Raw genomic sequence first — 20,530 nt, 5'->3', positions numbered from 1 at the left:
CAACCATTTTTATTCCACCTGTCAATGCGATGAAAAAAATTATTAAAGTATGTTTTAATTTTTTATGGAGATCAAAAATGGAAAGGGTTAAGCGCGAAGAATTGTATAAGCCAAAAAAGAAAGGTGGTAAAGGTTATCCTGATATCAAAGCCTTTTTATATGCAAAGTATATGGCAAACTGCATAAATATTTTATTAGGGTCAGAATCGAAGCTTAAAGCCTTTTCTATTTATAATTTGGGTTTCTATATAAGAAAATATAAGTGGGTGGACATGAGATTGAATAGACCTTATAGATTTTTACCCCCAAGTAACTATGTTGTGCTGGAAAAGATTTTGAGAGATTATGATCTAAAAGGTTTTGATCTTAAGGTACTGAGGTGTCATAAAAAGATATTACAAGTCTTGGAAGGAAGGTTAAACACTAGTCCAGTGGAGCACTTTATGCCAAAGATAGTGGACAGGATTTGGCTGAATGTAAACTATGTGTTCTTATCAAATGAACATAAAGATTTGTTATGGTGTATAATAAAGGATTGCTTACCGACACGAGAATTTCAGCATAGACGTGGTCTTGTTCGTTTTGAAAAATGTCCAAGACAGAGATGTGGAGGTAGTGAGACTCCTATGCACGTATTCTGGAATTGCGAGTTTGCACAAAAAGTCTGGAGGAAAATGTGCAATCTGATTAAAGCTGTGAGTAATGTTAATTTTTTAGATTTTAACAGGGTGTTCTATGGGATGGGTGTAAAGGAAGAAGATTTTAAGGTGGTGTGGGTGATTATAACATGTGTAAAGATGGCAATTTGGAAGGTGAGAAACATTTTGATTTTTAAACATAATGAAGTGTCTGTTGAACAGTGTATTAAGTTGTGTCTAAGTTATTTATTTATGTATTTTTGGAAGGACAAAATGGTTTTGGGCATAAGAAAAGCAGATGTATTGTGGAAGCAAAATGAATGGAATATACTTACTGTGTAGCCTTTGTTGTCATTGAAAATCTTTTTCTGGAAAAATACAAATATTAATTACAGGAAAAAAAAAAAAAAAAGTTAAAAAGAAAGTTAAGAAAAAGGAAAGAAGGAAATATATATGTATATATATATATATATATATATATATAAAAAAAAACAAAAAAAAAACACGATGATGGATAAAAAAAAAAAAAAAAAAAAATCTGTTCTTATCAGTTTAATATCTGATACGTCCCCTATCTGGGGACCATATATTAAATGGATTTTTAGAACAGGGAGATGGAAAAAGAGCTTGCTCTGTCCACTCCACGCATTGACCTGGTATTGCAGTATCTCCAGGACCGGTGCACCCCTTCTTTAATGCAGTTTCTAAAATCAGAAAGAATTGAATTCAATGTTTTTTGTTCATTTTGCTTGTTTGTCGGATTTTGGGATGGACTCTTTGGCTTTGCTTTTCTTCTCCTCATTGGATTTTTCATGTTCAAAGTTGCAGAAGCCAGATTACAAGCTCATTTTGGTTCAACTTCAGCAACTGTGCATTGCATTGCCATGTAATGTGATGCAATGCTATCTTTCTAGCTCTCCCTTTTTACTTCCTTTTGGATAAACAGACATATTAGGCAAGCATTTTGGAGCTTTCACCTAAATAACTACAGGTGGTGAGATAAGCTGCACAATATAATTGACCTTTCAGTATATTGTTGCACACACACCATCTATTTAGCAAATGCCCTTGTTATCAACAGCAGCCTTTTAAACTCACCTGAGCTAACAGGTATGTGCGCTGGTTACTCTGCTGCGCTTAAAATTTCTTTTTTGGTTTGCTACAATGCCTTTTCTGAAACGTTGTCTCCTTCTGCTGGAACACTGACTTCTTTCATTTAATGCCTGCAGACTATAAAAGAGAACCCAACCCAAAAAGTTTGGTTGATTAGTCTGTGGCATTCTGTTAAACTGTTGCTTATGGCGGTCTCTGTGAGCTTCTCAGCGACATTCAGCCAGCCAGGTATCCTGCCTGCAGTAGATGGAATGTGGCAATGGAACGCTGGCTGCGCGTGTCATAATAGGCTCTGAGCCTTTATATACCTGTGCACAGCAGCAGCCACCTTCAGTCTGCTGCTGGACAGCCAGCAGCAGCAGCAGCAGGAGAGGTATGTAATCAGGAGCCCTCCTGCTAAGGGTAGACAGCTGCTCGTTCCACCCCACCCCCCGCCTTAATTGGTTCTCCTCCCTTCCAACGGTGTTGAGGCGGGTGGGAACAGCAGGGGGTGAAGGTGCTGTGTTTAAAGAGGTGGAGTTATGCAGATCTAAAACGCGTGGATTGCAGCAGCAGCAAGCCGAAAAGTGCAGGCATGTAAGGGATCTAGAGGTTGACAACATGTCTTCTTAACGGGAGTCCAGGAGCTCATCTCCACAAATGGACTTTTCAGGATCCTTGGGTGGCTCCGTAGTTTGAAACCAATTCTGGTTATCGCTTCTCGGCCTTTTGGCTAAGATCAAGTGTAGTATCTGTTCTTATCAGTTTAATATCTGATACGTCCCCTATCTGGGGACCATATATTAAATGGATTTTTAGAACAGGGAGATGGAAAAAGAGCTTGCTCTGTCCACTCCACGCATTGACCTGGTATTGCAGTATCTCCAGGACCGGTGCACCCCTTCTTTAATGCAGTTTCTAAAATCAGAAAGAATTGAATTCAATGTTTTTTGTTCATTTTGCTTGTTTGTCGGATTTTGGGATGGACTCTTTGGCTTTGCTTTTCTTCTCCTCATTGGATTTTTCATGTTCAAAGTTGCAGAAGCCAGATTACAAGCTCATTTTGGTTCAACTTCAGCAACTGTGCATTGCATTGCCATGTAATGTGATGCAATGCTATCTTTCTAGCTCTCCCTTTTTACTTCCTTTTGGATAAACAGACATATTAGGCAAGCATTTTGGAGCTTTCACCTAAATAACTACAGGTGGTGAGATAAGCTGCACAATATAATTGACCTTTCAGTATATTGTTGCACACACACCATCTATTTAGCAAATGCCCTTGTTATCAACAGCAGCCTTTTAAACTCACCTGAGCTAACAGGTATGTGCGCTGGTTACTCTGCTGCGCTTAAAATTTCTTTTTTGGTTTGCTACAATGCCTTTTCTGAAACGTTGTCTCCTTCTGCTGGAACACTGACTTCTTTCATTTAATGCCTGCAGACTATAAAAGAGAACCCAACCCAAAAAGTTTGGTTGATTAGTCTGTGGCATTCTGTTAAACTGTTGCTTATGGCGGTCTCTGTGAGCTTCTCAGCGACATTCAGCCAGCCAGGTATCCTGCCTGCAGTAGATGGAATGTGGCAATGGAACGCTGGCTGCGCGTGTCATAATAGGCTCTGAGCCTTTATATACCTGTGCACAGCAGCAGCCACCTTCAGTCTGCTGCTGGACAGCCAGCAGCAGCAGCAGCAGGAGAGGTATGTAATCAGGAGCCCTCCTGCTAAGGGTAGACAGCTGCTCGTTCCACCCCACCCCCCGCCTTAATTGGTTCTCCTCCCTTCCAACGGTGTTGAGGCGGGTGGGAACAGCAGGGGGTGAAGGTGCTGTGTTTAAAGAGGTGGAGTTATGCAGATCTAAAACGCGTGGATTGCAGCAGCAGCAAGCCGAAAAGTGCAGGCATGTAAGGGATCTAGAGGTTGACAACATGTCTTCTTAACGGGAGTCCAGGAGCTCATCTCCACAAATGGACTTTTCAGGATCCTTGGGTGGCTCCGTAGTTTGAAACCAATTCTGGTTATCGCTTCTCGGCCTTTTGGCTAAGATCAAGTGTAGTATCTGTTCTTATCAGTTTAATATCTGATACGTCCCCTATCTGGGGACCATATATTAAATGGATTTTTAGAACAGGGAGATGGAAAAAGAGCTTGCTCTGTCCACTCCACGCATTGACCTGGTATTGCAGTATCTCCAGGACCGGTGCACCCCTTCTTTAATGCAGTTTCTAAAATCAGAAAGAATTGAATTCAATGTTTTTTGTTCATTTTGCTTGTTTGTCGGATTTTGGGATGGACTCTTTGGCTTTGCTTTTCTTCTCCTCATTGGATTTTTCATGTTCAAAGTTGCAGAAGCCAGATTACAAGCTCATTTTGGTTCAACTTCAGCAACTGTGCATTGCATTGCCATGTAATGTGATGCAATGCTATCTTTCTAGCTCTCCCTTTTTACTTCCTTTTGGATAAACAGACATATTAGGCAAGCATTTTGGAGCTTTCACCTAAATAACTACAGGTGGTGAGATAAGCTGCACAATATAATTGATCTTTCAGTATATTGTTGCACACACACCATCTATTTAGCAAATGCCCTTGTTATCAACAGCAGCCTTTTAAACTCACCTGAGCTAACAGGTATGTGCGCTGGTTACTCTGCTGCGCTTAAAATTTCTTTTTTGGTTTGCTACAATGCCTTTTCTGAAACGTTGTCTCCTTCTGCTGGAACACTGACTTCTTTCATTTAATGCCTGCAGGCTATAAAAGAGAACCCAACCCAAAAAGTTTGGTTGATTAGTCTGTGGCATTCTGTTAAACTGTTGCTTATGGCGGTCTCTGTGAGCTTCTCAGCGACATTCAGCCAGCCAGGTATCCTGCCTGCAGTAGATGGAATGTGGCAATGGAACGCTGGCTGCGCGTGTCATAATAGGCTCTGAGCCTTTATATACCTGTGCACAGCAGCAGCCACCTTCAGTCTGCTGCTGGACAGCCAGCAGCAGCAGCAGCAGGAGAGGTATGTAATCAGGAGCCCTCCTGCTAAGGGTAGACAGCTGCTCGTTCCACCCCACCCCCCGCCTTAATTGGTTCTCCTCCCTTCCAACGGTGTTGAGGCGGGTGGGAACAGCAGGGGGTGAAGGTGCTGTGTTTAAAGAGGTGGAGTTATGCAGATCTAAAACGCGTGGATTGCAGCAGCAGCAAGCCGAAAAGTGCAGGCATGTAAGGGATCTAGAGGTTGACAACATGTCTTCTTAACGGGAGTCCAGGAGCTCATCTCCACAAATGGACTTTTCAGGATCCTTGGGTGGCTCCGTAGTTTGAAACCAATTCTGGTTATCGCTTCTCGGCCTTTTGGCTAAGATCAAGTGTAGTATCTGTTCTTATCAGTTTAATATCTGATACGTCCCCTATCTGGGGACCATATATTAAATGGATTTTTAGAACAGGGAGATGGAAAAAGAGCTTGCTCTGTCCACTCCACGCATTGACCTGGTATTGCAGTATCTCCAGGACCGGTGCACCCCTTCTTTAATGCAGTTTCTAAAATCAGAAAGAATTGAATTCAATGTTTTTTGTTCATTTTGCTTGTTTGTCGGATTTTGGGATGGACTCTTTGGCTTTGCTTTTCTTCTCCTCATTGGATTTTTCATGTTCAAAGTTGCAGAAGCCAGATTACAAGCTCATTTTGGTTCAACTTCAGCAACTGTGCATTGCATTGCCATGTAATGTGATGCAATGCTATCTTTCTAGCTCTCCCTTTTTACTTCCTTTTGGATAAACAGACATATTAGGCAAGCATTTTGGAGCTTTCACCTAAATAACTACAGGTGGTGAGATAAGCTGCACAATATAATTGACCTTTCAGTATATTGTTGCACACACACCATCTATTTAGCAAATGCCCTTGCTATCAACAGCAGCCTTTTAAACTCACCTGAGCTAACAGGTATGTGCGCTGGTTACTCTGCTGCGCTTAAAATTTCTTTTTTGGTTTGCTACAATGCCTTTTCTGAAACGTTGTCTCCTACTGCTGGAACACTGACTTCTTTCATTTAATGCCTGCAGACTATAAAAGAGAACCCAACCCAAAAAGTTTGGTTGATTAGTCTGTGGCATTCTGTTAAACTGTTGCTTATGGCGGTCTCTGTGAGCTTCTCAGCGACATTCAGCCAGCCAGGTATCCTGCCTGCAGTAGATGGAATGTGGCAATGGAACGCTGGCTGCGCGTGTCATAATAGGCTCTGAGCCTTTATATACCTGTGCACAGCAGCAGCCACCTTCAGTCTGCTGCTGGACAGCCAGCAGCAGCAGCAGCAGGAGAGGTATGTAATCAGGAGCCCTCCTGCTAAGGGTAGACAGCTGCTCGTTCCACCCCACCCCCCGCCTTAATTGGTTCTCCTCCCTTCCAACGGTGTTGAGGCGGGTGGGAACAGCAGGGGGTGAAGGTGCTGTGTTTAAAGAGGTGGAGTTATGCAGATCTAAAACGCGTGGATTGCAGCAGCAGCAAGCCGAAAAGTGCAGGCATGTAAGGGATCTAGAGGTTGACAACATGTCTTCTTAACGGGAGTCCAGGAGCTCATCTCCACAAATGGACTTTTCAGGATCCTTGGGTGGCTCCGTAGTTTGAAACCAATTCTGGTTATCGCTTCTCGGCCTTTTGGCTAAGATCAAGTGTAGTATCTGTTCTTATCAGTTTAATATCTGATACGTCCCCTATCTGGGGACCATATATTAAATGGATTTTTAGAACAGGGAGATGGAAAAAGAGCTTGCTCTGTCCACTCCACGCATTGACCTGGTATTGCAGTATCTCCAGGACCGGTGCACCCCTTCTTTAATGCAGTTTCTAAAATCAGAAAGAATTGAATTCAATGTTTTTTGTTCATTTTGCTTGTTTGTCGGATTTTGGGATGGACTCTTTGGCTTTGCTTTTCTTCTCCTCATTGGATTTTTCATGTTCAAAGTTGCAGAAGCCAGATTACAAGCTCATTTTGGTTCAACTTCAGCAACTGTGCATTGCATTGCCATGTAATGTGATGCAATGCTATCTTTCTAGCTCTCCCTTTTTACTTCCTTTTGGATAAACAGACATATTAGGCAAGCATTTTGGAGCTTTCACCTAAATAACTACAGGTGGTGAGATAAGCTGCACAATATAATTGACCTTTCAGTATATTGTTGCACACACACCATCTATTTAGCAAATGCCCTTGTTATCAACAGCAGCCTTTTAAACTCACCTGAGCTAACAGGTATGTGCGCTGGTTACTCTGCTGCGCTTAAAATTTCTTTTTTGGTTTGCTACAATGCCTTTTCTGAAACGTTGTCTCCTTCTGCTGGAACACTGACTTCTTTCATTTAATGCCTGCAGACTATAAAAGAGAACCCAACCCAAAAAGTTTGGTTGATTAGTCTGTGGCATTCTGTTAAACTGTTGCTTATGGCGGTCTCTGTGAGCTTCTCAGCGACATTCAGCCAGCCAGGTATCCTGCCTGCAGTAGATGGAATGTGGCAATGGAACGCTGGCTGCGTGTGTCATAATAGGCTCTGAGCCTTTATATACCTGTGCACAGCAGCAGCCACCTTCAGTCTGCTGCTGGACAGCCAGCAGCAGCAGGAGAGGTATGTAATCAGGAGCCCTCCTGCTAAGGGTAGACAGCTGCTCGTTCCACCCCACCCCCCGCCTTAATTGGTTCTCCTCCCTTCCAATGGTGTTGAGGCGGGTGGGAACAGCAGGGGGTGAAGGTGCTGTGTTTAAAGAGGTGGAGTTATGCAGATCTAAAACGCGTGGATTGCAGCAGCAGCAAGCCGAAAAGTGCAGGCATGTAAGGGATCTAGAGGTTGACAACATGTCTTCTTAACGGGAGTCCAGGAGCTCATCTCCACAAATGGACTTTTCAGGATCCTTGGGTGGCTCCGTAGTTTGAAACCAATTCTGGTTATCGCTTCTCGGCCTTTTGGCTAAGATCAAGTGTAGTATCTGTTCTTATCAGTTTAATATCTGATACGTCCCCTATCTGGGGACCATATATTAAATGGATTTTTAGAACAGGGAGATGGAAAAAGAGCTTGCTCTGTCCACTCCACGCATTGACCTGGTATTGCAGTATCTCCAGGACCGGTGCACCCCTTCTTTAATGCAGTTTCTAAAATCAGAAAGAATTGAATTCAATGTTTTTTGTTCATTTTTGTTATGCACACGCCCGGACTGACTGGCGTGTGCGGGTGTTGTGGTTCCACTGGACCATGGACCGGAGAGTGCCTGGAGGGGCGTGACTAAGTATCTGGCCGATCCGACCAAGGTGGCACGACGGCATACGACGCCAGTGCACCAGGGAGAAACCGGGCAGAGGGACCAGGTGCTACTCCAGGTCAAACTCCGGACACGGGGGTTGACCCACACTGGAATTACTGGAACAGGCAGGTTAGGCTGGCACAGACTGGTGGATGTAAGCAAACACGGCAGGTATGCAGAGGGGTGGATACAGGCGAGTATGCAGGCAGGGAGGTACTGGCCGAAAGGACGGGCTGGAGCACAGAAAGGTTAAGACCCAGTACAGACTGGGTCACAGAACCGCAGATGCGGTAGACAACCACAGCAGAGAGGGAACGCCCAAAGCGGTGGGCAAGAACAGAGCAGGACGGGGCTGCAGGAGCAGCGAGCACAAGCAGGGCAGGACAGGACTGCCGGAGCAGCGGGCAGAAGCAGGGCAGGACAGGACTGCCGGATCAGCGGGCAGAAGCAGGGCAGGACAGGACTGCCGGAGCAGCGGGCAGAAGCAGGGCAGGACAGGACAGGACTGCCGGAGCAGCGGGCAGAAGCAGGGCAGGACAGGACAGGACTGCCGGAGCAGCGGGCAGAAGCAGGGCAGGACAGGACAGGACTGCCGGAGCAGCGGGCAGAAGCAGGGCAGGACAGGACAGGACTGCCGGAGCAGCGGGCAGAAGCAGGGCAGGACAGGACAGGACTGCCGGAGCAGCGGGCAGAAGCAGGGCAGGACAGGACAGGACTGCCGGAGCAGCGGGCAGAAGCAGGGCAGGACAGGACAGGACTGCCGAAGCAGCGGGCAGAAGCAGGGCAGGACAGGACTGCCAGAGCAGCGGGCAGAAGCAGGGCAGGACAGGACTGCCGGAGCAGCGGGCAGAAGCAGGGCAGGACAGGACTGCCGGAGCAGCGGGCAGAAGCAGGGCAGGACAGGACTGCCGGAGCAGCGGGCAGAAGCAGGGCAGGACAGGACTGCCGGAGCAGCGGGCAGAAGCAGGGCAGGACAGGACTGCCGGAGCAGTGAGCAAGGAGTCAGAGCAGGACGGACAGGGCTCTGTTCACACGGAACAGACAGGAAGGGAAAGGCAGAGCCAGATACCCACAGGGTACTTGCAGTGAAGTAGCGAGGGGACCACAAACTCACAAACGGGAGTACAGAGACAACAAGCAGGAGTTAGGTACGAGTTCAGACTCTGCAGAAAAAGGAAAGGAACAGACAGAGGCAAAACAGGTAAAGGATAGGAGAGAGTTCAGACTGGAACTGAGTGTACGGAAGAGACCGACACTGCAGCGGGATACAGGAGCGGGTCTGGGAATACGGCCCCCAGAGAGGCGGGACGAACAGGCAAGGAGCGTGTTCAGACAGGACAGACAAGATACAGGAACGGATCTAGGTAATCGGCCCCTAGAAGGCGGGAGGAACAGGCTAGGAGCGTGTTCAGACAGGCCTGGAAATACAGCCTCCAGGAAAGGCAGCAGGCAAGAGTACACAGACAGGACTCAGTTCAGACACGGGAACTGATACCACAAGGCAGGAGACATAGACAGGACTCAGTTCAGACACGGGAACAGATACTGCAAGACAGGAGAAATAGACAGGACTCAGTTCAGACAGGAACAGATACCACAAGGCAGGGACACAAACAGGACTCTGTTCAGACGGGAACAGATACCGCAAGGCACAGACAGGCAGATCTAGGAATACGGCCCCTAGAAGGCGAAAGAACAGGCAAGAAGCGTGTTCACAAAAACAGACCACAGTTCAGACACAGAACTGGAAAACAGGCAGGAAAACAGGATAGGACCTGGCATGTCAGAGACAAAAAGCCGACTGACAGGACACAATGCTCAGGCGCCATCTTGAGGAAGAAGGTGGTATAAATACCCAAAGATGGACAGCAATAGGCTGAAGGTGCAACAGGGGCGTGTCCACAGCAGGTACAAGAAACAGGAAGTTCAGCGGGTGTCGCCCTATGCAGCCAAAACAGACAAACAGACAGCAAGGAGGGAAGCCAGAGAGACATTCTGGACTGGAGATCAAGTGCGCGCTCTTGCACAGTGGGAGATGGACCACCATGCAAGGACGCCGCCAGGTATGTTACAGTACCCCCCCCCCTTACGCCCCCTCTTCTTCAGGCCTGCCAGAATCTTCCGCAGGGAATTCGAGGACCAGTCGTTCACTTCAAGGAGATCACTTCCACTGTCCACAGGAAAAATTGATTTCATCTGGTTAGCTAGGATGCTACCTCCTATCCAGCCATCCCTAGCAACAGACGAAACGGGTGGAGTACCAGGAACAGCACACAAGGAAGTCTCTCTCCACATATTTTCAGGTGGCACCCCAGAGGGTACAGGAGACGACTGGAAGTCCTTCACCGGGTTGGAGGGGGACAGAGACTTGGGGGTAATCTCTGCTTCGAGGTACATCTTGTCAAGCTCACAGGAAGAAATAGACGGGTTATCAGGTACATAATGAGGAAAAGTCACTGTCTCTTTGTTATCTGGTGGTACCCCGGAGAATTCAGGAAACAACTGGAGGTCCTCCGCCGGGTCAGAAGAGTGCAGAGGCTCAGAGAAAACATCTGCTTCAGAGTACACAAGGTCGGACTCACTGGACGAAGCAAGCGAGGTATCAGATCCAGGATATAGGAAAGTCTCTGTCCATTCACCACCAGGTGGCACCCCGAAGGGTTCTGGAGACAACTGGAGGTCCTCCGCCTGGTCGGAGGGGTGTAGAGACTCGGGATTAACCTCTGCTTCGGAGTACACTAGGTTGTACTCACTGGACGAAGCGAGCGAGGTATCAGGTACAGAGTATAGGAGAGTCTCTGTCCTTTCGCTACCAGGTAGCACCCCGAAGGGTTCTGGAGACAACTGGAGGTCCTCCGCCTGGTCGGAGGGGTGTAGAGACTCGGGGGTAACTACCACTTTGGGGTACCCATTGTCAGGCTCACAGGACGAAGCGGACAAAGTATCGAGTACCGAGTGTAGAGAAGTCTCTCTCCATTTGTCATCGAGTGGTATCCCGGAGGATTCAGGAGGCAACAGGGGGTCCTCCGCCAGGTAGTAGAGGTGCACAGACTCTGAGGTAACCACAGCTTTGGAGCATCCTTGGACATGCACACCGGTTAAAGTGGGTGAAGCATCTGATGCTGGGTGCAGGAAGTTCTCCTGTGTGGAGTCTGGATGGGCAGAAGTCTCTTCGGGCAGGAGAACCGGAGCACTACCCACACACATTACCCATTGGGGCTTCTCCGGGATACAGGGAGATGAAGCTTCAGTAGGGACTTCAAGGTTGGGGTCAGGAGGTCTCAGGGAGGACAGACCCTGGCGTGACGGCTTGCCTCTACGTCTAGCACGTCTGGACTGCCTCTTGAGGTTGGGAGAAGTATTCCGGAAAGCGTAGTCACCCTGTGAGGATTCTGGGTGGGCAGTAGTCTCATTGGGCTGGAGGACTATTGCGCTACCCACACACATTACCCATCGGGGCTGCTCCGGGATATTGGGAGGTGAAGCTTCAGCAGGAGCCTCCGGGTTAGGATCATCGAAGACCATTAGAAAGGCCACCAGGAAGGCCATTAGGTCCAGGAGGATCGGATCCCGTGTTTCATATAGGGGGTTGATCCATTCCAAGGCATCACCCGCCAGGAAAGACATAATGAATGCCACCTTAACCCGATCGGTGGGAAAACATAGAGGGTAGAACTTGAAGTGTAGCATGCATTGCTCCACAAATGCACGACTTTGTCTTGGATCCCCATAGTAACGTGGCGGATCCGCAGGAACGAGAGCAGATAGATCCATCTGGACGGGTGCGTAATTCGCCTGGAACTCAGCTGAGAAAAAAAAAAACTTTTATTTATTTATTTTTAATGCATGTATTCGCTGGAAAACTTCTCAGAGAGCGAAGGCCGTGGGGCTCAACGGGAACCATGGCCTGAGCATGCTGTTATGCACACGCCCGGACTGACTGGCGTGTGCGGGTGTTGTGGTTCCACTGGACCATGGACCGGAGAGTGCCTGGAGGGGCGTGACTAAGTATCTGGCCGATCCGACCAAGGTGGCACGACGGCATACGACGCCAGTGCACCAGGGAGAAACCGGGCAGAGGGACCAGGTGCTACTCCAGGTCAAACTCCGGACACGGGGGTTGACCCACACTGGAATTACTGGAACAGGCAGGTTAGGCTGGCACAGACTGGTGGATGTAAGCAAACACGGCAGGTATGCAGAGGGGTGGATACAGGCGAGTATGCAGGCAGGGAGGTACTGGCCGAAAGGACGGGCTGGAGCACAGAAAGGTTAAGACCCAGTACAGACTGGGTCACAGAACCGCAGATGCGGTAGACAACCACAGCAGAGAGGGAACGCCCAAAGCGGTGGGCAAGAACAGAGCAGGACGGGGCTGCAGGAGCAGCGAGCACAAGCAGGGCAGGACAGGACTGCCGGAGCAGCGGGCAGAAGCAGGGCAGGACAGGACTGCCGGATCAGCGGGCAGAAGCAGGGCAGGACAGGACTGCCGGATCAGCGGGCAGAAGCAGGGCAGGACAGGACAGGACTGCCGGAGCAGCGGGCAGAAGCAGGGCAGGACAGGACAGGACTGCCGGAGCAGCGGGCAGAAGCAGGGCAGGACAGGACAGGACTGCCGGAGCAGCGGGCAGAAGCAGGGCAGGACAGGACAGGACTGCCGGAGCAGCGGGCAGAAGCAGGGCAGGACAGGACAGGACTGCCGGAGCAGCGGGCAGAAGCAGGGCAGGACAGGACAGGACTGCCGGAGCAGCGGGCAGAAGCAGGGCAGGACAGGACAGGACTGCCGGAGCAGTGGGCAGAAGCAGGGCAGGACAGGACAGGACTGCCGGAGCAGCGGGCAGAAGCAGGGCAGGACAGGACAGGACTGCCGGAGCAGCGGGCAGAAGCAGGGCAGGACAGGACAGGACTGCCGAAGCAGCGGGCAGAAGCAGGGCAGGACAGGACTGCCAGAGCAGCGGGCAGAAGCAGGGCAGGACAGGACTGCCGGAGCAGCGGGCAGAAGCAGGGCAGGACAGGACTGCCGGAGCAGCGGGCAGAAGCAGGGCAGGACAGGACTGCCGGAGCAGCGGGCAGAAGCAGGGCAGGACAGGACTGCCGGAGCAGCGGGCAGAAGCAGGGCAGGACAGGACTGCCGGAGCAGTGAGCAAGGAGTCAGAGCAGGACGGACAGGGCTCTGTTCACACGGAACAGACAGGAAGGGAAAGGCAGAGCCAGATACCCACAGGGTACTTGCAGTGAAGTAGCGAGGGGACCACAAACTCACAAACGGGAGTACAGAGACAACAAGCAGGAGTTAGGTACGAGTTCAGACTCTGCAGAAAAAGGAAAGGAACAGACAGAGGCAAAACAGGTAAAGGATAGGAGAGAGTTCAGACTGGAACTGAGTGTACGGAAGAGACCGACACTGCAGCGGGATAAAGGAGCGGGTCTGGGAATACGGCCCCCAGAGAGGCGGGACGAACAGGCAAGGAGCGTGTTCAGACAGGACAGACAAGATACAGGAACGGATCTAGGTAATCGGCCCCTAGAAGGCGGGAGGAACAGGCTAGGAGCGTGTTCAGACAGGCCTGGAAATACAGCCTCCAGGAAAGGCAGCAGGCAAGAGTACACAGACAGGACTCAGTTCAGACACGGGAACTGATACCACAAGGCAGGAGACATAGACAGGACTCAGTTCAGACACGGGAACAGATACTGCAAGACAGGAGAAATAGACAGGACTCAGTTCAGACAGGAACAGATACCACAAGGCAGGGACACAAACAGGACTCTGTTCAGACGGGAACAGATACCGCAAGGCACAGACAGGCAGATCTAGGAATACGGCCCCTAGAAGGCGAAAGAACAGGCAAGAAGCGTGTTCACAAAAACAGACCACAGTTCAGACACAGAACTGGAAAACAGGCAGGAAAACAGGATAGGACCTGGCATGTCAGAGACAAAAAGCCGACTGACAGGACACAATGCTCAGGCGCCATCTTGAGGAAGAAGGTGGTATAAATACCCAAAGATGGACAGCAATAGGCTGAAGGTGCAACAGGGGCGTGTCCACAGCAGGTACAAGAAACAGGAAGTTCAGCGGGTGTCGCCCTATGCAGCCAAAACAGACAAACAGACAGCAAGGAGGGAAGCCAGAGAGACATTCTGGACTGGAGATCAAGTGCGCGCTCTTGCACAGTGGGAGATGGACCACCATGCAAGGACGCCGCCAGGTATGTTACAATTTTGCTTGTTTGTCGGATTTTGGGATGGACTCTTTGGCTTTGCTTTTCTTCTCCTCATTGGATTTTTCCTGTTCAAAGTTGCAGAAGCCAGATTACAAGCTCATTTTGGTTCAACTTCAGCAACTGTGCATTGCATTGCCATGTAATGTGATGCAATGCTATCTTTCTAGCTCTCCCTTTTTACTTCCTTTTGGATAAACAGACATATTAGGCAAGCATTTTGGAGCTTTCACCTAAATAACTACAGGTGGTGAGATAAGCTGCACAATATAATTGACCTTTCAGTATATTGTTGCACACACACCATCTATTTAGCAAATGCCCTTGTTATCAACAGCAGCCTTTTAAACTCACCTGAGCTAACAGGTATGTGCGCTGGTTACTCTGCTGCGCTTAAAATTTCTTTTTTGGTTTGCTACAATGCCTTTTCTGAAACGTTGTCTCCTTCTGCTGGAACACTGACTTCTTTCATTTAATGCCTGCAGACTATAAAAGAAAACCCAACCCAAAAAGTTTGGTTGATTAGTCTGTGGCATTCTGTTAAACTGTTGCTTATGGCGGTCTCTGTGAGCTTCTCAGCGACATTCAGCCAGCCAGGTATCCTGCCTGCAGTAGATGGAATGTGGCAATGGAACGCTGGCTGCGCGTGTCATAATAGGCTCTGAGCCTTTATATACCTGTGCACAGCAGCAGCCACCTTCAGTCTGCTGCTGGACAGCCAGCAGCAGCAGCAGCAGGAGAGGTATGTAATCAGGAGCCCTCCTGCTAAGGGTAGACAGCTGCTCGTTCCACCCCACCCCCCGCCTTAATTGGTTCTCCTCCCTTCCAACGGTGTTGAGGCGGGTGGGAACAGCAGGGGGTGAAGGTGCTGTGTTTAAAGAGGTGGAGTTATGCAGATCTAAAACGCGTGGATTGCAGCAGCAGCAAGCCGAAAAGTGCAGGCATGTAAGGGATCTAGAGGTTGACAACATGTCTTCTTAACGGGAGTCCAGGAGCTCATCTCCACAAATGGACTTTTCAGGATCCTTGGGTGGCTCCGTAGTTTGAAACCAATTCTGGTTATCGCTTCTCGGCCTTTTGGCTAAGATCAAGTGTAGTATCTGTTCTTATCAGTTTAATATCTGATACGTCCCCTATCTGGGGACCATATATTAAATGGATTTTTAGAACAGGGAGATGGAAAAAGAGCTTGCTCTGTCCACTCCACGCATTGACCTGGTATTGCAGTATCTCCAGGACCGGTGCACCCCTTCTTTAATGCAGTTTCTAAAATCAGAAAGAATTGAATTCAATGTTTTTTGTTCATTTTGCTTGTTTGTCGGATTTTGGGATGGACTCTTTGGCTTTGCTTTTCTTCTCCTCATTGGATTTTTCATGTTCAAAGTTGCAGAAGCCAGATTACAAGCTCATTTTGGTTCAACTTCAGCAACTGTGCATTGCATTGCCATGTAATGTGATGCAATGCTATCTTTCTAGCTCTCCCTTTTTACTTCCTTTTGGATAAACAGACATATTAGGCAAGCATTTTGGAGCTTTCACCTAAATAACTACAGGTGGTGAGATAAGCTGCACAATATAATTGACCTTTCAGTATATTGTTGCACACACACCATCTATTTAGCAAATGCCCTAGTTATCAACAGCAGCCTTTTAAACTCACCTGAGCTAACAGGTATGTGCGCTGGTTACTCTGCTGCGCTTAAAATTTCTTTTTTGGTTTGCTACAATGCCTTTTCTGAAACGTTGTCTCCTTCTGCTGGGACACTGACTTCTTTCATTTAATGCCTGCAGACTATAAAAGAGAACCCAACCCAAAAAGTTTGGTTGATTAGTCTGTGGCATTCTGTTAAACTGTTGCTTATGGCGGTCTCTGTGAGCTTCTCAGCGACATTCAGCCAGCCAGGTATCCTGCCTGCAGTAGATGGAATGTGGCAATGGAACGCTGGCTGCGCGTGTCATAATAGGCTCTGAGCCTTTATATACCTGTGCACAGCAGCAGCCACCTTCAGTCTGCTGCTGGACAGCCAGCAGCAGCAGCAGCAGCAGGAGAGGTATGTAATCAGGAGCCCTCCTGCTAAGGGTAGACAGCTGCTCGTTCCACCCCACCCCCCGCCTTAATTGGTTCTCCTCCCTTCCAACGGTGTTGAGGCGGGTGGGAACAGCAGGGGCTGAAGGTGCTGTGTTTAAAGAGGTGGAGTTATGCAGATCTAAAACGCGTGGATTGCAGCAGCAGCAAGCCGAAAAGTGCAGGCATGTAAGGGATCTAGATGTTGACAACATGTCTTCTTAACAGGAGTCCAGGAGCTCATCTCCACAAATGGACTTTTCAGGATCCTTGGGTGGCTCCGTAGTTTGAAACCAATTCTGGTTATCGCTTCTCGGCCTTTTGGCTACGATCAAGTGCTTTATTGCAGGAGATTGTAGTTGAAGGGTACTCGGGTACCCCTCTCTTTGGCCTGGCAGGATCGTCCACTTTGGTGGACTTAACCTGCTTGCTGCTATTAGGGAGAGGGCTTAGTCCCAGGGTAACGTGTTGCGATCCCCCAGCTTCCAGGTGTCTTTCGCTGCAAGAACACTGGGAGCGCAGATTGCAAGCGGCTGCAATTTGCAACCTTGTTGCGGTTTCCATGGAGGTTGACCCTAACCTCGTGCCTCTTTATGCGAGGCTAAAAAACTCTATCCGAGTTCACTTCACGGCGGGTGGCTCGGATATGAGGAAATTAGGGTATGTAGTCCAGGACGTGCTCAGGAACCTTCTTGGCGTGCAGAGGAATGAAATTCTGTCCATCCAGGATTATCCTAGAAGAGGTGACTATGACATCACATTCACCGGAGAAGGTATTTTCAGAGATGTTCTAGAAAAGTTAAAAAAAGTTGAAAATAGTCCTGTTCTGAAAGGGATACAAATTGTTGAGCACGTCCTGGATGAGGTAAGACTTGTTGTCGTAAAAGTATTTTCGCCTTTTGTTTCTGCTCCAGAAATTATGTCATTTTTAGCAATTTATTTTAAAAGTGTTAAATGTATTGGGAAGATACTTAATGAATATAACATATGGACATCTAAGTGGAAATTTCTTGTGAAGTGTATAAGAGATCCAAATACACCAGGTGGTATACGGCTTCCCCCTGCCCGTTTTAAAATTGGACAAACAAATGGGGATTTCTTCTTTTCTGGGATGCCAGTATATTGCAGAAATTGTGGGCGCTATGGTCATTCAAAAGAAAACTGTAATGTATCATGTAGAAATTGTGCTAGTGAAGAACATGAGACAAAAGAATGCCCTAAGGAAAAGAAATGTAGTTTTTGCCAGACTCCAGGTCACTTTTATTTTTCTTGCCCTCACAGATTTCGGGAAGATGAGCAAAAGGGAAAGTCCAAGACGTCCGACCAAGGACCAAAAGATCAGACCACCCCTCAGGAGGAGGAACAACAACCTGGAGCCTCTGGAGACAATAAGGGCGTACCAAATAGTGAAATGTCTCCAGAGTCTATGACAGGTAAAATACCAAATCCCAAAACCTGGCTGCAGGACCTGCGAGAGTCCAAAAGGAGGGCTGAGAAGGAGCAGAAGGGCTCTACTGGTAAGGTCAAAAGGGACCGGCAAAAGGCCGACACAGAAGCCCATGCCCAGTCTGGGTCTCCTAGTGCTGAGGGCGCTGAGTGGATAAAGGTGGGTCCTAAGAAAAAGAAAAAGGGTGGTTCGGAGGAGGCAGCAGGAGGTGAACAGATGGACACTTCTCCAGAAGGGGACGTGGACGCTGGACCCTCAGGGGTTTCGGTCTCCGCTGCTACAGGTGAGGACCGGGATCTTGCTGCCTCTGAAGAGTCAGAGGCTCTGCCTTGTGCGCAACCTCCTCCTATAGGACGACCTTCTACAGGTCAAACAGGGGCGGCGGAACCCCTCGGGGACCCACCTGATGAGGAACTGCATGGCCAGCCAATGGAGACCCAGCGGGTTCTGCCAGCCAGCCCTCCGATCTATGCCAGTGTAGCGTCGGGTTTATATAAATGTGGTAATCTTTCCTCCTCCACGGAGACTCTCGTGACGATACTATCAGATGAGGAGGGAGGCGCAAGCCCAGTGGTCTGATCAGGTTCATCGGACAGGTAAATCCGTTGCTCTTAGTTACCTAAGTAAAATTTCTACATTTTCTAATGATGGCTGAACTCAAAGGTATTTCCCTCAACGTGAGAGGCATAAAATCTAACACGAGAAGAACTGCTCTTTTTAATTTTTTTACGTGTTTTGCTGCATCTGTATTTTTTCTGCAAGAATGTAATATCCCACATGAAATGTCATATCAAAAATATAAAGATGAGTGGAAGTGTGGGCCATCTGTCTGGTCCGGATCGAATGCTGCAGGATCAGCGGGTGTAGCCATACTTTTTAAAGGGAACGTTTTAATTGATTTTATTCAGGAAATTTTACCAGGTCGTATTTTATTAGTGAAAGCTTTTATTGATGGTATTAGATGGCAGTTTTTAAATTTTTATGGATCCCCAGAGAAAAATGAAAGAGCCGAAATGCTTGATCTTTTACCATTATTTATTAATAACTCTGAACCTTTTATCTTAGCAGGGGATTTTAATTGTGTTTTAAAAGGTGAAAACCGGCGCTCCAGCTCTGTAAGCAGGAACTACGATAAAACCTCAGGTATGCTACATGATATAGTCAAAGATGCTAAATTGATAGACATATATAAAGAGTGTCATAGTGACAGCCCAGAGGACGCCGGTTTCACTTGGAGCAATGCTAATTGTAGCTCTAGGATTGATTTTATTTTTGGTTCAGATAAAACAATACCTGCCAAATGTGAAGTTTTAACTAATATATTTTCAGACCATAAACTTTTATCCTTTACCATAAAAGTAAATGACAACAAAAAATGTGGTAAGAAAAGCTGGAAAATGAACGTATCCCTTTTAACCGACCCGCAGATTTTATCAGATTTTATTGAGTTTTATAGGAAATGTAGAAAAGGGAAAAAAACAAATGAGACTATGAGTGTATGGTGGGATAGAATGAAAGTAAAAATAAAAGACTTTTTTATTAAAAAGAGTATATGTAGAGCCAAAGAAAAATATGAAGAATATAGAATTTTAAATACCCGCCTACAAACATTATTTAAGCTCAGAGACAATGGGATAGATGTACAACTTGATATTTCAAACTTAAAAGAAGAGATTTCAAAATGGCTAGAACAAAAAGGAAAAGAGATCATTTTTCGTTCTAGAGTACAACATATAGAAGAAAATGAAAAGTGTTCCAGATATTTTTTTAGGAAAAATAAAAAAGAAAAAGTGATAATTGACCATATAGATGGTGAGAATAATATAAAAAATATGCTGGGTAAAGTTGAGTTTTTTTTTTCTAATCTTTTTAATGGAAAAAATATAGATAATAAATTAATGGATGATTCGCTGCAAGGACTAACAGCTGTTTTAGATCCCGCATCCCAAGAGTTTTTATCCCAAGTTTTAACGGAACAAGAAGTGTTAAAAACTATTAAAAGTTTTAAAACTGGAAAGGTCCCTGGTCCTGATGGCATCCCAATAGAATTTTATGTATGTTTTTATGATATTTTAAAAGATGATTTGTTTTATTTGTTTACTGAGGTTTTTAATAATAAGGTTTTATTAAATTCCTGGAAGAAAGGTGAAGTCTCCCTCCTATACAAAAAAGGTGATAAATCAAAATTAGAAAACTGGAGACCAATAACACTTTTAAATTGTGACTATAAAATAATGGCTAAAATTTGTGCAAATCGTCTAAAAGAAGTCATCAGCAAAGTTATTCATTCTAATCAAGTGTGTGGGGTGCCGGGGCGCAGTATATGGGACAATCTGAATTTAGTGAAAGACTGTATTGAGGATGTGAAAGACAGAAAGGGGAAAATGGCGATTTTATCTATTGATTTTGAAAAAGCATTTGACCGTGTCTCACACTTTTATCTTTTTAAAGTTTTAGAGAAAATGGGCATACCAGAAGGGTTTTTACTATCGCTTAAAGCATTTTACAAGGATTGTACAAGTAAGATTTTAGTGAATGGTTTTAAGACACAAGAGGTATTTTTACGGTCAGGGGTGAAACAGGGATGCCCTCTGTCCCCCCTACTGTTTATCTGTGCACTGGAACCAATGTTATGTGCAATACGCCAAAATAAACAGATATGCGGTGTCCCTCTGCCTGGAAGCCGTGGTTTGGAGGCCAAGGTTGTAGGCTACATGGATGACGTGGCGGTCTTGTGTACAGATGCACCATCACTTACGGCCACTCTCCATCAAGTGCA

The 20,530-nt window shown here is 47.1% G+C and overlaps 6 non-coding genes and 1 pseudogene across 6 annotated transcripts; all 7 read left to right on the top strand.

The window, feature by feature from the left end:
- The first annotated feature begins 1,148 nt into the window (after positions 1–1,148).
- Positions 1,149–1,328, top strand: LOC141225123 (U2 spliceosomal RNA; annotated as a pseudogene).
- Positions 1,329–2,443: 1,115 nt separating this feature from the next.
- Positions 2,444–2,634, top strand: LOC141225349 (U2 spliceosomal RNA). Its single transcript, XR_012292623.1, has one exon. It is a non-coding gene; the product is annotated as a U2 spliceosomal RNA (small nuclear RNA).
- Positions 2,635–3,749: 1,115 nt separating this feature from the next.
- LOC141225348 (U2 spliceosomal RNA) lies at positions 3,750–3,940 on the top strand. The gene has a single exon (XR_012292622.1). It is a non-coding gene; the product is annotated as a U2 spliceosomal RNA (small nuclear RNA).
- Positions 3,941–5,055: 1,115 nt separating this feature from the next.
- LOC141225346 (U2 spliceosomal RNA) lies at positions 5,056–5,246 on the top strand. Its single transcript, XR_012292620.1, has one exon. It is a non-coding gene; the product is annotated as a U2 spliceosomal RNA (small nuclear RNA).
- Positions 5,247–6,361: 1,115 nt separating this feature from the next.
- Positions 6,362–6,552, top strand: LOC141225345 (U2 spliceosomal RNA). Its single transcript, XR_012292619.1, has one exon. It is a non-coding gene; the product is annotated as a U2 spliceosomal RNA (small nuclear RNA).
- A 1,109-nt stretch (positions 6,553–7,661) lies between these two features.
- LOC141225344 (U2 spliceosomal RNA) lies at positions 7,662–7,852 on the top strand. The gene has a single exon (XR_012292618.1). It is a non-coding gene; the product is annotated as a U2 spliceosomal RNA (small nuclear RNA).
- Positions 7,853–15,300: 7,448 nt separating this feature from the next.
- LOC141225343 (U2 spliceosomal RNA) lies at positions 15,301–15,491 on the top strand. Its single transcript, XR_012292617.1, has one exon. It is a non-coding gene; the product is annotated as a U2 spliceosomal RNA (small nuclear RNA).
- Positions 15,492–20,530: the final 5,039 nt, after the last annotated feature.

Source organism: Phyllobates terribilis, unplaced genomic scaffold (assembly GCF_046119375.1).
Source record: "Phyllobates terribilis strain yellow unplaced genomic scaffold, ASM4611937v1 Scaffold_404__1_contigs__length_1715579, whole genome shotgun sequence".
Classification (NCBI taxonomy): domain Eukaryota; kingdom Metazoa; phylum Chordata; class Amphibia; order Anura; family Dendrobatidae; genus Phyllobates; species Phyllobates terribilis.
This window is presented reverse-complemented; position numbering and strand designations above follow the sequence as displayed.